Source organism: Heptranchias perlo, chromosome 35 (assembly GCF_035084215.1).
Source record: "Heptranchias perlo isolate sHepPer1 chromosome 35, sHepPer1.hap1, whole genome shotgun sequence".
NCBI lineage: Eukaryota > Metazoa > Chordata > Chondrichthyes > Hexanchiformes > Hexanchidae > Heptranchias > Heptranchias perlo.
Window position 1 is genome coordinate 8,242,184 of NC_090359.1, and position 15,212 is coordinate 8,257,395.

A 15,212-nucleotide genomic window follows, 5' to 3' on the forward strand; every position below is an offset into this window, starting at 1 on the left:
AAGGGGCGTATGACAGACGTCAATATAAGTGAGAGCCAGGCTGAATATAGAAAGTTCAGGGGGGAAATGATAAATGAAACAAAAGGGGCAAAGAGAGAGTTTGAGAATAGACTGGCAGCTAACATAAAGGGGAATCCGATAGTAAACGGGTTGTAAGAGGAAGGGTGGGGCCGGTTAAGGACCAAATATGAGATCGACTCTTGGAGGCAGAGGGCATGGCTGAGGTACTAAATGACTTATTTGGGTCAGTCTTTACCAAGGAAGAAGATACTTCCAAAGTTACAGTAAAATAAGAGTGAGTTAAGATACTGGATGGTAAAAAATTGATAAAGACGTGTTACGAGAAATACTCGCACCACTTAAAGTAGATTATTCACCCGGTCCGGATGGGATGCATCCTAGATGCCTAAAAGGCTAAAGAGAGGTTGGAAGCTCGGGGTTTTGAAGAGAAACTGGGTGATACAAATGCCCGAGTGTAATCTCCAACTGCTGGAAAGGTAATCTTAAAAATCTTCTTGGCTCATGGCAACATATTCATGGGAGTGTCACTCCCATCCCGGTGAATCGTACTGGGTCATCACAGAAAGGTGATGTTATATCTAAAGAAGATGCAGAGCAATTACGAAACTTGATTGGTCAGTTGAACTGGTTAAGCGGTTAAGAAAGGATCCTGGGCTTTATAAATAGAGGCATAGAGTAAAAAAGCAAAGAGTTGATGATGAATCTTTATGAAACACTGGCTTCGCACAATTGGATTATTGTGTCCATTTCTGGCAACGCACTTTAGGAAAGGTGTGAAGACATTAGAGTGGGGACTCAGACTAGACCTGATGCTAGTTTTGATGTGTTGGAGTTCAGTACTTCAATGAAACACCCAAAGTAGAGAATGTTTTAAGGCAAATAAAACATTTTAAAAAATAAATATAGATAAATGTGTCGTTAAGTTCCCATCCTTATGTGATCCAAAGAAAATGTAGCCAGTCATCTTTAACGATGCTCCATAGGCTAATCGTCCTGAGGGGTTTCTGGTGCAGCTGGTTTCATGCTGGTTCTTATGGGTGAGAATGAGAAATTTTGTCCTTAGCTTTGGAAGCTAAAACAACAATGAAGATTTGTTAAAAGTACTCTGGCTGCTGAAACACTGGCTCTTGTAGATGCAGTGTGTATGGGATCCGAATTGGCAAATAATTTGAGTGACATCCTGTCCAACGGGAATACTGAAGATAGTATACCCATTGAATGTTATGTGGACAATCGTTCATTGTGTGGTAATGGGCACCTGAACAATAATGTGAGTGAGAAAAGATTTTGGATTGAACTTGCTGCCTTGAAACAAATGCAGGAGAGAAAGGAAAGTCTCTAAAATTAAATGGGTGGATTCAAGCCAATAACTGTTCGATTGATTTAGTAAAAGAATTAAGTGTGCACATAAATAATTCGGGGTCCTGAAGAACATAATCATAGAATCATAGAAAGGTTACAGCACGGAAGGAAGCCATTTGGCGCATCGAGTCCATGCCGGCTTAATGCAAGAGCAATCCAGCTAGTCCCTCTCCCCCACCCTATCCCCGTAACCTTGCAAACTTTTTTCTTTCAAGTACTTATCCAGCTATCTTTGGAAGGCCATGATTGAATCTGCCTCCACCACCATCCAACACCCCCACCCACCTCGGGCAGTGCATTACAGATCATAACCACTCGCTGTGTAACAAAGTTTTTCCTCATGTCACCTTTGGTTCTTTTTCTAATCACCTTAAATCGATGCCCTCTGCTTCTTGACCCTTCCACCAATACGAACAGTTTCTCTCTATCCACTCTGTCTCGACCCCTCATGATTTTGAACACTTCTATCAAATCTCATCTCAACCTTCTCTGTTCCAAGAAGACCAACACCAGATTCTCCAGTCCATCCACGTAACTAAAGTCATTCATCCCTGGAATCATTCTCGCAAATCTTTTCTGCACCTACTCTAATGTCTTCACACCTTTCCTAAAGTGCGTTGCCAGAAATGGACACAATAATCCAATTGTGCGAAGCCAGTGTTTCATAAAGATTCATCATCAACTCGTTGCTTTTTTACTCTATGCCTCTATTTATAAAGCCCAGGATCCTTTCTTAACCGCTTTCTCAACCTGCCCTGCCACCTTCAACGATTTGTGCTCAGGGATCCACATATCTCTCTGCTCCTGCACGCTCTTTGGATTTGTACCCTTTAGTTTACATTGCCTCTCCTCGTTCTTCGTATCAAAATGTATCACTTCACAATTTTACGCGTTAAATTTTAACTGCCACTTGTCTGCCCATTCCACCAGTCTGCCGATATCCTCTTGAAGTCTATCACTGTCCTCACTGTTCACTACCCTTGCAAGTTTTATATCATCTGCAAATTTTGAAATTATGCCCTGTACACCCAACTCCAACTCATTATTATATATCAAATAAAAAACAATGGCTCTAGTACCGAACCCTGGGGAACACCACTGTATACCTCCCTCCAGTCCAAAAAAAAGCCGTTCTACACTACACTATGTTTCTTGTTACTCAGCCAATTTCGTACCATTCTGCCACTGCCCCTTTTATTTCACGGCCTTCAGTATTGAAGACAAGCCTATTTTGCGGCACTTTATCCAACACCTTTTGGAAGTCCAAAAACACCACATCTACCGCATTGCCCTCAACGACCCTCTCTGTTACCTCATCAAAAAACTCAATCAAGTTCGTTAAAAACGATTTGCTTTGAACAAATCCGTGATGGCTTTCCTTAATTAATCCACACGTGTCCAAGCGACTGTCAATTTTGTCCAGGATTATTGTTTCTAAAAGTTTCCCCACTACCGAGGTTAAACTGACTGGTCTGTACTTGCTGGTTTAACCTTACACCTTTTTTTGAAAAAGGTTAAAACATTTGCAATTCTCCATTCCTCTGGTACCACTCCCGCATCAAAGGATGATTGGAAGTTTATGGCCATTACCTCTAAAATTTCCACCCTTACTTCCTCAGCAAGAGCACCAAGTGCCTTTTACTTGTTTGCCCTAAATTTGCAAACGAATGGGACAAAATTCGAGGTCTAAATTTGGATCGCTGGAGTCGAAGTCCTGACTGCTTCGCATTGCACGATGGCATCCAACTGATGACTTCAGTCAACACCCACCAGTCAAAGACACTTGGCTCTTTTCTTAGCACTGCCATAATGCCACATCACTGACACCTCGAGGCTACCGACAAACCTCTCCCATTAGCAAAACTGCAACTTCTTGCAAAAAAAATGTAAACTTTTCCCGAGGACATGATCCAAGCAATGCCTGTCTTTCAAGGAACAGAGTTTTGAATTCCGACATGCTTGACTGCTGAATGCAGATTACAAAGAAAAGTTCAGCAAACACCATTCTTTGGTGCAGTGAAACTCAGCATTAAACAAAACACAACTTTCTCTTCAGCTGATGTGGGAAAGCAAATGTCCAGTTGAGCTGATGAACTGAAACCTCATTGATTGAGGCAGTAACTTCCCACCAGCAGGAACTGCATTCCAGCTGCACTTTGTTTTTTCGCCCTGCAGTTGCAAATGAATGGGACAAAAACCAACCAGGCTCAACCGAGATTCGACCTTGGATCGCTAGATTCAGAGTCTAGAGTGCTCACCATTACACCATGGAACCCATTCGTTAATGAAAGTTATACCCTAAATCCAAAGGCATTTGGCCCTTTTCTCAGCACGGCCATGTCGCTGCATAACTGACTTCTCGAGGCTGTTGCCAACCCTCTCCCATCAGCAAAACTGCAAGAACTGGACATTTCCAAACTGCCACTTTGACTCGGCCCTTTCTCATCTCTTCCTTCAGCTTCCACACTTTTCCTTCTGCTTGCTATCGATGCTCAGCCAATCACACAGCTAGTAGTCAAACCTATCGCTTCCCTCGTCACTGCTTCTATTTCAATCTGTTCAGCGCAGCTCCAATTACAGTCTTGCCGGATAATCTGTGAATAAATATTGCAAGGCACTGATGCTTGAAGATTGGAGTAAAACAAAATGTAAACTTTGTCCGAGGACACGATCCAAGCAATGCCTGCATTTCAAGAGACAGTGCTTTGAATTTCTACATGTTTGCCTGCTGAATGCAGATTGCAAAGATAAATTCAGCAAACACAATTTTTTGGTGCAGTGAAGCGCAGCGTTTCAACTAAAGCAACTTTGTCTTCTGAAGATTTCGGAAAGCAAAAGAAAGGCTGAGCTTATAGACTCATAGCAAGTTTACAAGCACGGAAGTAGGACGTTCGGCCCATCGAGTCCTGCCAGCTCTCTGCAAAAGCAATCCAACCAATCCCACTCCCTCGCCCTAACCCAGTAGCCCTCGGCATGTTTACCTTGAAAGTATTTTTCAGTTCCCTCTTGAAAGCCACGATTGAATCTGCCTCCACCACGACCCCTGGCATTGCATTCCAGATCCTAAACACACACTGTGTAAAAAAGGCTTTTCCTCAAGTCACCTTTGATTCTTTTGCCAGTCACCTTAAATCTATGTCCTCTGGTTCTTGACCTTTCCGCCAATAGGAACTTTTTGTCTCCATCTATTCTGTCAATACCCGTCATGATTTTAAATACCTCCATCAAATCTTCTCTCAATCTTCTCTGTTCAAAGAAAAACAACCCCAGCTTCTCCAGTCCATCCAAGTAAATAAAGTCCCTCATCCCTGGAATCATTCTCGTTCATCTTTTCTGCGCCCTCTCTTAGGCCTTCACATTTTTCCTAAAGTGCGGTGCCGAGATCTGGACACAATACTCAAGTTGTGATCGAACTAATGTTTTAGAAAGGTTGATCATGAATTCCGTGCTTTAGTGCTCCATGCCTCTATTGAAAAAGCCCAGGATCTCGTCTGCTTTTTTGAACCGCTTTCTCAACCTGCCTCACTGCATTCAACGATTTGTGCACATATACCCCCAGATCACTCTGTTCCTGTCCCCCTTTTCGAATTGAGCCCTCTAATTTATATTGCTTCTCCTCGTTCTTCCGACCGAGATGTATCACCTTGCATTTTTCTGCGTTAAATTTCTATATCCTCTTGAAGTCTATTACCATCCTCCTCACTGTTCACTATACGTTAAAGGTTTGTGTCATCTGCAAATTTGGAAATTGTGCCCTGTACACCCAAGTCCAATTCATCAATAAATATCAAAAAGGGCAGTGGTGCGAGCACCGACCTGTGGGGAACATTACTGTACACCTCCCTCCAATCCGAAAAACAACCGTTCATCACTCCTCTCTGGTTTCTGTTACTGAGGCAATTTTGTATCCATGTTGCTACTACTCCTTTTATTCTATGGGTATCAATCTTGATGACAAGGCTATTATAAGGCACTTTATCAAAAGCCTTTTGAAAGTTTATATACACCACATCAATCGCATTGCCCTCATCAATCCTCTCCGTTACCTCAACAAAAACTCTATCAAGTTAGTTCAATGCGATTTGCCTTTAACAAAAGGCCAAATTTATACAAGGAGCTTGAGCCTCATTGATTGAGGCTCCGAACTGCCCACGAACAGGGATGGGATTCCAGGTGCCTTTTATTTGTTTCTTCAAAAGTTACAAACGATTGGGACAAAAGTTAAGGTTTCACCGAGATTTGAACTCAGATCGCTGGATTCAAAGTCCAGAGTGCTCACCATTACACCATGGAACCCATTTATTAAAACACGCGGCCCCCCTCACTTCAAAGATACTGGGCTCCTTTATCAGCATCGCTGTGGCGCTGCATCATTTCCTGCACGAGGCTCATGGCAAACCTCTGCCATCAGCAAAACATCAAGCACTGGTCAATCGCAACCAGCCATTTTGGCTCCGCCCTTTCTCATCCTTACTTTCAGCTTCCCCACTTTCCCCTCTGATAAGTATAGATGATTTGCCAATCACACAGCTGCTGTCAAATCGATCGGTTCCCTCGTTTCTACTTTTGTTTCACACTGCGCAGTGCAGCTCGTCTTGTTGGATAATCAGTGCATAAACTTTGCAAGGCACTGAAGCATGAATTTCGGGTTGAAAAGAGCTCGATCCTCACTGATTGACGTGGAGATGCCCGTGATAGACTGGGGTGGACAAATGTCAGGAGTCTGACAACACCTGTTTTTTTTCCAACAGCTTTATTGGAATCGCAAGCTTGTGAATAGTGAAGGACTTCAGTAATACATAGACAGACTGGCGAAATGGGGAGAAACATGGCACATGAAATTTAATGCTAAGAATTGTGAAATGATACATTATGGTCGGAAGAATGAGGGGAGGCAATATAAACTAAATGGTGCAATTTCAAAGGGAGTGCAGGAATAGCGAGACCTGGGGTGCATGTACACAAATCTTTGAAGGTGGCAGGACAAGTTGAGAAGGCTGTTAAAGAAGCAAATGGGTTCCTTCTCTTTATTAATTGAGGCATAGAATACAAAAGCAAGGAATTAATACTAAACCTTGATAAAACATTGGTTAGGCCTCAGCTGGAGTATTCTATTCAATTCTGGCACCAAACATTAGGAAGGATGTCATGGCCTGAGAGAGGATGCAGAGGAGATTTACTAGAGTGGTGCCATGGATGAGGGATATCAGTTGTATGGAGAAACTGAAGAATTGGGGTTGTTCTCCTCAGATCAATGAAGGTTAAGGGGAGGTTTGATAGAGGTGTTCAAAATCATGTAGCGTTTTGACAGAGTAAACAAGGAGAAACTTTCCAGTTGCAGAAGGGCAGTAACATCACAGGTTCGATACAGATTAAAGCACCTGGCAAAATGTCCCATCAAACACTGTCAGGGCAGGCACAACACGGGATAGGAACAGATTAAAGTTCCCTCTGCACTGACCCATTAAACATTCACAGCAAATGTACAGCACGGGTTATATGCAGAATGAAGCTCCCTCTACACTGTTAAATCAAACACTCCCAGGGCAGGCACAACACAGTTTAGATACACAAAATGCTTCCTCTACTCTGTGCAGATTAGATCTCGCCAAATATTTCAGATACAAGGTGGCTTTGCTGGACACACTGCTGATGTCTTTCCATATCTCTTCACTGAGTTATGCCGCTCACAATCGCCATATCCTGGTCTCTCTGCACCTCTGTACTCAGTTACACCGCTCTCTAACTCCCTCTGCTGATATCTCTCTGTGCCACTCGATCCGCTCTGTTCTGTGTGATGCAAATGGACAATGAGACGGCTGATTAAAAACATGTGGCACAGTGACTCATACGGACAGAGAGAGACTCAGGCTGAGTGAACCACAGGGGCACGTCCAAAGGCTGCAGACTGCACGGCGTTACAATGGGACATGGGAATGGGTGGAAATCTGGGGATTATAAACGGAATGGTGTAGATGTGGAGAAAAGAGCAGAACAGATGGGGAGCATGGGGTGAAATCATCGGAAGACAGGTTAAAAAACAGACAAATAACAGAAAAACAAACAGCAGGTTAAAATGATGAAAATAAACTTATGAAATAGGACAATGGACGTGATTGAATGAAAAGAGGATCCTAAAGGCAATGAGTTGTCTCAAAAACAGCTTTTCAATTTTTTTCGCCTTTCCGCTCAGCTCAGGTGTGTGGGATGGAAGAGCAGCCATGTTGATTCTTCACTGCCCTCTGGAGTGTCCGAAAGGCAGCCAATCGGATCAAAACAGCGATTCTTTTAATTGGAGTCAGGTGACTGCAGGTTGCGCATAAAAGTTGCTGGTCGGAGGTAAAAGTGAGAATTGAGTTATTTAGTATCATGGGGGATTTTGAAGTGAGAGGTTTGTTCCCGGTGCTAGTGTTAGTTGGAGCGTTTTGTTGCTCTGATATTTGGCAACACTTTCGCGGCCAGAGATGGAGGTGTAGTGCGTGGTGCAGTTGGTATGATACGCCACTTGACAGTTGACCTCACTCACCTTGCCCACTCATGTCAAAGCATTGAACTTGTTCTTGCACTGCATCCAGATGCTTTGCGCTGAAAGTGTCTTTCTCCCCCGCTGCCTCCCACATCCTTTTGGATATTTGTGCGGAGGGCCCCTTGCTCCCCGCAAACCACTCTGCGGATATCTGATGTCCCCACTTCTGTCCCCCTCTTGCCCCAACGTCTGTGGTGCACCAGCAGAGAATCATGTTGCATGCACTCTCGCAGGCCTGGTACCAACACTGATCGGCAGATTGGTGAGGTCTGGCGTGCAGATTGGAAGATGTGGGATTTCGTTGTGCTCAAGCTTTATTCAATGTTTTAACATAACTCATCAATGTGTAAACAAACGGATGGGACCTGCATCTGTGTTTTACGTGTGCGATGTCTGATCTGCATTCAGACTCCTTGCACACAGTGGACTGTTATTTTCATCAAACAAAAGGTACCAGCTACCTTCAAGAGATTTCTGAGAAACATCCACCCTTTATGAGATTCAGCTTCCTGCTGGTGGTGGAAAGTGTGAATTGCATTGATTCCCGGTGCAAGGCCCGGAACGGAACGCTGATTGCAGGTGAGTCCTGGGGTGGGCCGAACCTTGCATCCTGCCTGCGCAGTGCTCATTGGGCGTTGGGTAATAGCACATCACGATACCCCCGCCCAAAACCGAACCCGATCCTATTTTCCCCCCAGGTGTTTTATTCCCGCTGTGTTATCTCTCTAGCAGATTGCAGATAAGTGTTCAACTCGCGGCCTGTTCCCTTTACTGGTCACAAGCAGTAACAGACAGACAGAGCGTGTCTGACCGCCCTGAGATGTGGAAAAGGCATCAGTTTAGGACAAATGCATCAAATCAAATGTTCATCGGGCACCGAGAGAGACAAAAACCTGAGAGAAAGGCAGAAGGAAATACGGACATCCTTGATGTCTCTCTATTCCATCCCCAACCGTTCAGTGTCGGGTAAAAATGTCAGTGCAAGTCAATGTTCGAGAATCGGCCAAAAGAACAAATAAAATAATCCAAAGCTGCTGAAACCCGGAATCGAACTCAGAGACCTTTAAATTTTCAGTTGAGCGCTCCTCTCAACTGAGCTATTTCGCACCCAGTAGAAAATGTGTTTTTGGTCATCCTGTTGGAATAACATATAACTCCGGGTGGACTTGCCCCTCCCGCTCATTCCTGACTTCGGGATAATGAGACCGACCATCAAGGGGAGATTTACTCTGACTGTCGATGAATCTCATTTATGTCAAACATTCCTTGAACTCTCTGCCGGGGGGATTCAGAAATGGGGTTCGCCATGAACCAGCTTCCACTCAATTCACAGCTTAATCAGTGAATCGACCAACAAACGCTGGACAGAGTTCAGGTTATATTAATAATAAAAACAGAAAATGCGGGAAACACTCAGCAGGTCAGGCAGCATCTGTGTAGAGAGAAACATCATTTCAGGTCGATGACCATTCATCAGAACTCGGTCCACAATCTGATATCTGGTGATTGAAATGTGGTTTTCGTGCATTTAGAGCTGTCAGTCGAGGATTATCCATTGAACGAATCAAATAAATGGGCTTTCTGAGCAATATTCATGCGACGAGGTGGCCGAGTGTTTCAAGTGATGGAATCCTAATCCATTTCGCTCTGCACGCATGGTTTTGTATCTCATCCGCGCCATTATTGCATTTACCGTTTGATGTGTTGGTTCCATTCTCACATTCAAACAGAAGTCTTGCGCTTCGCTCCAATCCGATGCCACGGTGGAAGAATTTTGCATTGCTCGCTGAACTCTGCTCAAATCAGCTTGTTCCTGATTGGCGCACGGAGGTGTTGCGAGTGTAAGATGTGAATAACGTGAAGTATCAAGCAAGTGCACAATGACGCCCCGGCAAAGCGTGTAACTGTCCACAGATACTACCTGACCTGCTGAGTGTTGCCAGCAGTTTCTGGATTTATTTTTGAGCTTTCACTACAGCCGTTTTCCTGACAACCTGAAACTTTCCTCAGGGGCGCAGCTTCAAGCACAAGTTTCTTGTGCTCTACTCACACACAACATCGCTCTTTACTTTCCTACACACTCGCTTTAAAATCTGGATTATCCGCACGCAGCTTCCTGCGCCACGAAAATTTGAAACACCTTTCGCTCTTGGCCTGCAATCGCTCCTTTTTCTCCACAGGCGCTCTTTACATTTATCCTATACTCGATTCAATCCAATGTTTAAACAGAACTATTCAGATCAATGCGGAACACTTCTGATCTTCCTGGGCCGCCCCAACTTGCCACATGTGCACCTCTCAACCGCCATTCGCAGCTCTGCAGCGCTGCCCGTCGCTCACGCAACTCAACTGCTGAAAGAAAAAAGCCAAAAAGCATCAAAACAAAAACCAGTTCTTCAGTTACCATCACCTGGATCACAAGATTCGACAAGTAAAATTCGTGAACAATCGGGCGGCTGTCTTTCCAGAGGCCAGCCCTGCTTTCATCGTGTTTGTCTGTCGAGCGGTCACGCAGATCGAAATGTATCGACTGGTTTCAAGGCGCAAGTGAACATTGGTACGAATCGGACATCTGCCCAACAGAAACAGTGGTCGCAGCAGAACAAACTTAAACGCGTGAGATCATGAAAGTGAATGCTGGAGTCGGCAATGCAGCAGGAAAGTTTCCATGAAATGGAAATAAATAAGGAAAGGCGGCCTATTAACTGTGCAAGGAAGAAATAGTGGGGAGAACAGGACAGTTTGAACTGTGGAGCATCAAGTGCAGGCATGTGAGAGTGCTGGATTTGAAGGAATGGTGAGGTTTTTGCCAGCAACTTAAAATATTTATCTATTGTGCAAAAGATTGATTTCTTGCTGCATTCTATTGGTGTATGTGGCAGAGAACAAAAGAGGTAATCGAAACTATACTGTAGCTCGTATTCAAACCGAACAAACTGCGACCTCAACGCAGAGGATGGACAAGGATACGATGAAGGCGAAGCGCATCAGGTGGGCCAGTGATGCCCGAACAACAGCAATGTCGCGCCCGGTGCTGCTTGGAATAGAATGATGTTTGGTGATGAGGAAAAAATAGCAAGCGCTTTAAATTCTGGCAGCGGTGGGACTCGAACCCACGCCCCCGTAGAGACTTGATCCTTAATCCAGCGCCTTAGACCTCTCGGCCACGCTACCACCTGCCAAAGCTTTGCCTTCACAATCTGATATCTGGTGATTGGAATGTGGTTTTCTTGCATTTTGACCTTTGAGTCGAGGATTTTCCATTGAACGAATCAAATAAATGGGCTTTCTGAGCAATATTCATGCGACGAGGTGGCCGAGTGTTTGAGGTGATGGATTCCTAATCCATTGTGCTCGGCACGCATGGTTTTGTATCTCATCCGCGCCATTATTGCATTTACCGTTTGATGTGTCGGTTCCTTCCTGAAATTCAACCAGAAGTCTTGGGCCTCGCTCCAATCCGAAGCCACGGTGGATGAATTTTGCATTGCTCGCTGATCTCTGATAAAATCAGCAAGGTCCTGATTGGTGCTCGGAGGTGTTGCGAGTGTAATATGTGAATAACGTGAAGTATCAAGAAAGTGCACAATGACGCCCCGGTAAAACGACTATCTGTCCACAGATAATACCTGACCTGCTGAGTGTTGCCAGCAGTTTCTGGATTTATTTTTGAGCTTTCACGATAGCCGTTTTCCTGACAACCTGAAATTTTACTCAAGGGCGCAGCTTCAAGCACAACTTTCTTGAGCTCTACTCACACACAACATCGCTCTTTACTTTCCTACACACTCGCTTTAAAATCTGGCATATCCGCACACAGCTTCCTGCACCACGAAAATTTGAAACACCTTTCGCTCTTGACCTGCAATCGCTCCTTTTTCGCCACAGGCGCTCTTTACATTTATCCTCTACCCGATTCAATCCCATGTTTAATCAGAACTATTAAGATCAAGGCGGAACACTTCTGATCTTCCTGGGCCGCCCGAACTTGCCAAATGTGCACCTCGCAACCGCCATTCGCAGCTCTGTAGCGCTGCCCGTCGGTCACGCAACTCAACTGCTGAAAGAAAAAAGCCAAGAAGCATCAAAACAAAATCCAGTTCTTCAGTTACCATCACCTGGATCACAAGATTCGACAAGTAAAATTCGTGAACAATCGGGCGGCTGTCTTTCCAGAGGCCAGCCCTGCTTTCATCGTGTTTGTCTGTCGAGCGGTCACGCAGATCGAAATGTATCGACTGGTTTCAAGGCACAAATGAACATTGGTGCGAATCGGACATCTGCCCAATAGAAACAGTGGTCGCAGCAGAACAAACTTAAAGGCGTGAGATCATGAAAGTGAATGCTGGAGTCGGCAACGCCGCTGGAAAGTTCCCATGAAATGGAAGAAGAAAGGAAAGGAGGCATATTGGCTGTGCAAGGTAGAAAAAGTGAGGAAAACAGGCCAGTTTGAACTGTGGAGCATCAAGCACAGGCATGTGAGAGTGCTGGATTTGAAGCAATGGTTAGGTTTTTGCCAGCAAAAAAAAATATTTCTTTCTTGTGCAAAAGATTGATTTCTTGCTGCATTCTATGAGTGTATGTGATAGAGAACAAAAGAGGTAATCGAAACTATACTGTAGCTCGTATTCAAACCGAACAAACTGCGACCTCAACGCAGAGTTTGGACGAGGATACGATCAAGGCGAAGCGCATCAGGTGGGGCAGTCATGCCCGAACAACAGCAATGTCGCGCCCGAACCTGCTTGGAAAAGATGGATGTTTGGTGTTGAGGAAAAAATAACAAGCACTTTATACGCTGGCAGCGGTGGGATTCGAACCAACGGCGCCGCAGAGACTGGAGCCTTAATCCAGGGCCTTAGAACGCTCGGCCACTCTACCACCTGCTAAAAGTCTGCCTTCAGAATCTGATATCTGGTGATTGAAATGTGGTTTTCTTGCATTTTGACCTTTGAGTCGAGGATTTTCCATTGAACGAATCAAATAAATGGGCTTTCTGAGCAATATTCATGCGACGAGGTGGCCGAGTGTTTGAGTGGATGGATTCCTAATCCATTGTGCTCTGAACGCATGGTTTTGTATCTCATCCGCGCCATTATTGCATTTACCGTTTGATGTGTGGGTTCCTTCCTGAAATTCAACCAGAAGTCTTGGGCCTCGCTCCAATCCGAAGCCGCGGTGGATGAATTTTGCATTGCTCGCTGATCTCTGCTCAAATCAGCAAGGAAAAATTGGTGCACGGAGGTGTTGCGAGTGTAAGATGTGAATAACGTGAATGATCAAGAAAGTGCACAATAACGCCCCGGTAAAGCGAGCATCTGTCCACAGATAATACCTGACCTGCTGAGTGTTGCCAGCAGTTTCTGGATTTATTTTTGAGCTTTCACGATAGCCGTTTTCCTGACAACTTGAAACTTTACTCAAGGGCGCAGCTTCAAGCACAACATTCTTGAGCTCCACTCACGCACAACATCGCTCTTCACTTTCCGACACACTCGCTTTAAAATCTGGCTTATCCGCAAACAGGTTCCTGCGCCACGAAAATTTGAAACACCTTTCGCTCTTGACCTGCAATCGCTCCTTTTTCGCCACAGGCGTTCTTTACATTTATCCTCTACTCGATTCAATCCCATGTTTAAACAGAACTATTAAGATCAAGGCGGAACACTTCCGATCTTCCTGGGCCGCCCCAACTTGCCAAATGTGCACCTCTCAACCGCCACTCGCAGCTCTGCAGCGCTGCCCGTCGGTCACGCAACTCAACTGCTGAAAGAACAAATCCAAAAAGCATCAAAACAAAATCCAGTTCTTCAGTTACCATCACCTGGATCACAAGATTCGACAAGTAAAATTCGTGAACAATCGGGCGGTTGTCTTTCCAGAGGCCAGCCCTGCTTTCATCGTGTTTGTCTGTCGAGCGGTCACGCAGATCGAAATGTATCGACTGGTTTCAAGGCGCAAATGAACATTGGTGCGAATCGGACATCTGCCCAATAGAAACAGTGGTCGCAGCAGAACAAAATTAAAGGCGTGAGATTATGAAAGTGAATGCTGGAGTCGGCAATGCCGCAGGATAGTTTCCATGAAGTGGAAGGAAGAAAGGAAAGGATGCCATATTGGCTGTGGATGGAAGAAAAAGTGGGGAAAACAGGCCAGTTTGAACTGTGGAGCATCAAGAACAGGCATGTGAGAGTTCTGGATTTGAAGGAATGGTTAGGTTTTTGCCAGCAACAAAAAATATTTCTTTTTTGTGCAAAAGATTGATTTCTTGCTGCATTCTATTAGTGTATGTGGTAGAGAACAAAAGAGGTAATCGAAACTGTACTGTAGCTCGTATTCAAACCGAGACCTCAACGCAGAGCATGGACGAGGATACGATCAAGGCGAAGCGCATCAGGTGGGGCAGTCATGCCCGAACAACAGCAATGTCGCGCCCGGTGCTGCTTGGAAAAGAAGGATGTTTGGTGATGAGGAAAAAACAGCAAGCACTTTACACGCTGGCAGCGGTGGGATTCGAAACCACGCCCCCCAAGAGACTGGAGTCTGAATCCAGCGCCTTAGACCGCTCGGCCACGCTACCACCTGTCAAAGCTCTGCCTTCAGAATCTCATATCTGGTGATTGAAATGTGGTTTTCTTGCATTTTGACCTTTGAGTCGAGGATTTTCGATTGAACGAATCAAATAAGTGGGCTTTCTGAGCAATATTCATGCGACGAGGTGGCCGAGTGTTTGAGGTGATGGATTCCTAATCCATTGTGCTCTGCACGCATGGTTTTGTATCTCATCCGCGCCATTATTGCATTTACCGTTTGATGTGTCGGTTCCTTCCTGAAATTCAACAAGAAGTCTTGGGCCTCGCTCCAATCCGAAGCCACGGTGGATGAATTTTGCATTGCTCGCTGATCTCTGCTCAAATCAGCAAGGAAAAATTGGTGCACGCAGGTGTTGCGAGTGTAAGATGTGAATAACGTGAATGATCAAGAAAGTGCACAATGACGCCCCGGTAAAGCGAGTATCTGTCCAAAGATAATACCTGACCTGCTGAGTGTTGCCAGCAGTTTCTGGATTTATTTTTGAGCTTTCACTATAGCCGTTTTCATGGCAACTTGAAACTTTACTCAAGGGCGCAGCTTCAAGCACAACTTTCTTGAGCTCTACTCACACACAACATCGCTCTTTACTTTCCGACACACTCGCTTTAAAATCTGGCTTATCCACACACAGCTTCCTGCGCCACGAAAATTTGAAACACCTTTCGCTCTTGGCCTGCAATCCCTCCATTTTCGTCACAGGCGCTCTTTA

At 44.9% G+C, this 15,212-nt stretch overlaps 3 non-coding genes across 3 annotated transcripts; all 3 read right to left on the reverse strand.

Moving 5' to 3' along the window:
- Positions 1–5,607: 5,607 nt before the first annotated feature.
- trnaq-uug (transfer RNA glutamine (anticodon UUG)) lies at positions 5,608–5,679 on the reverse strand. The gene has a single exon. It is a non-coding gene; the product is annotated as a tRNA-Gln (tRNA).
- Positions 5,680–11,001: 5,322 nt separating this feature from the next.
- Positions 11,002–11,083, reverse strand: trnal-aag (transfer RNA leucine (anticodon AAG)). The gene has a single exon. It is a non-coding gene; the product is annotated as a tRNA-Leu (tRNA).
- A 3,324-nt stretch (positions 11,084–14,407) lies between these two features.
- trnal-cag (transfer RNA leucine (anticodon CAG)) lies at positions 14,408–14,489 on the reverse strand. The gene has a single exon. It is a non-coding gene; the product is annotated as a tRNA-Leu (tRNA).
- Positions 14,490–15,212: the final 723 nt, after the last annotated feature.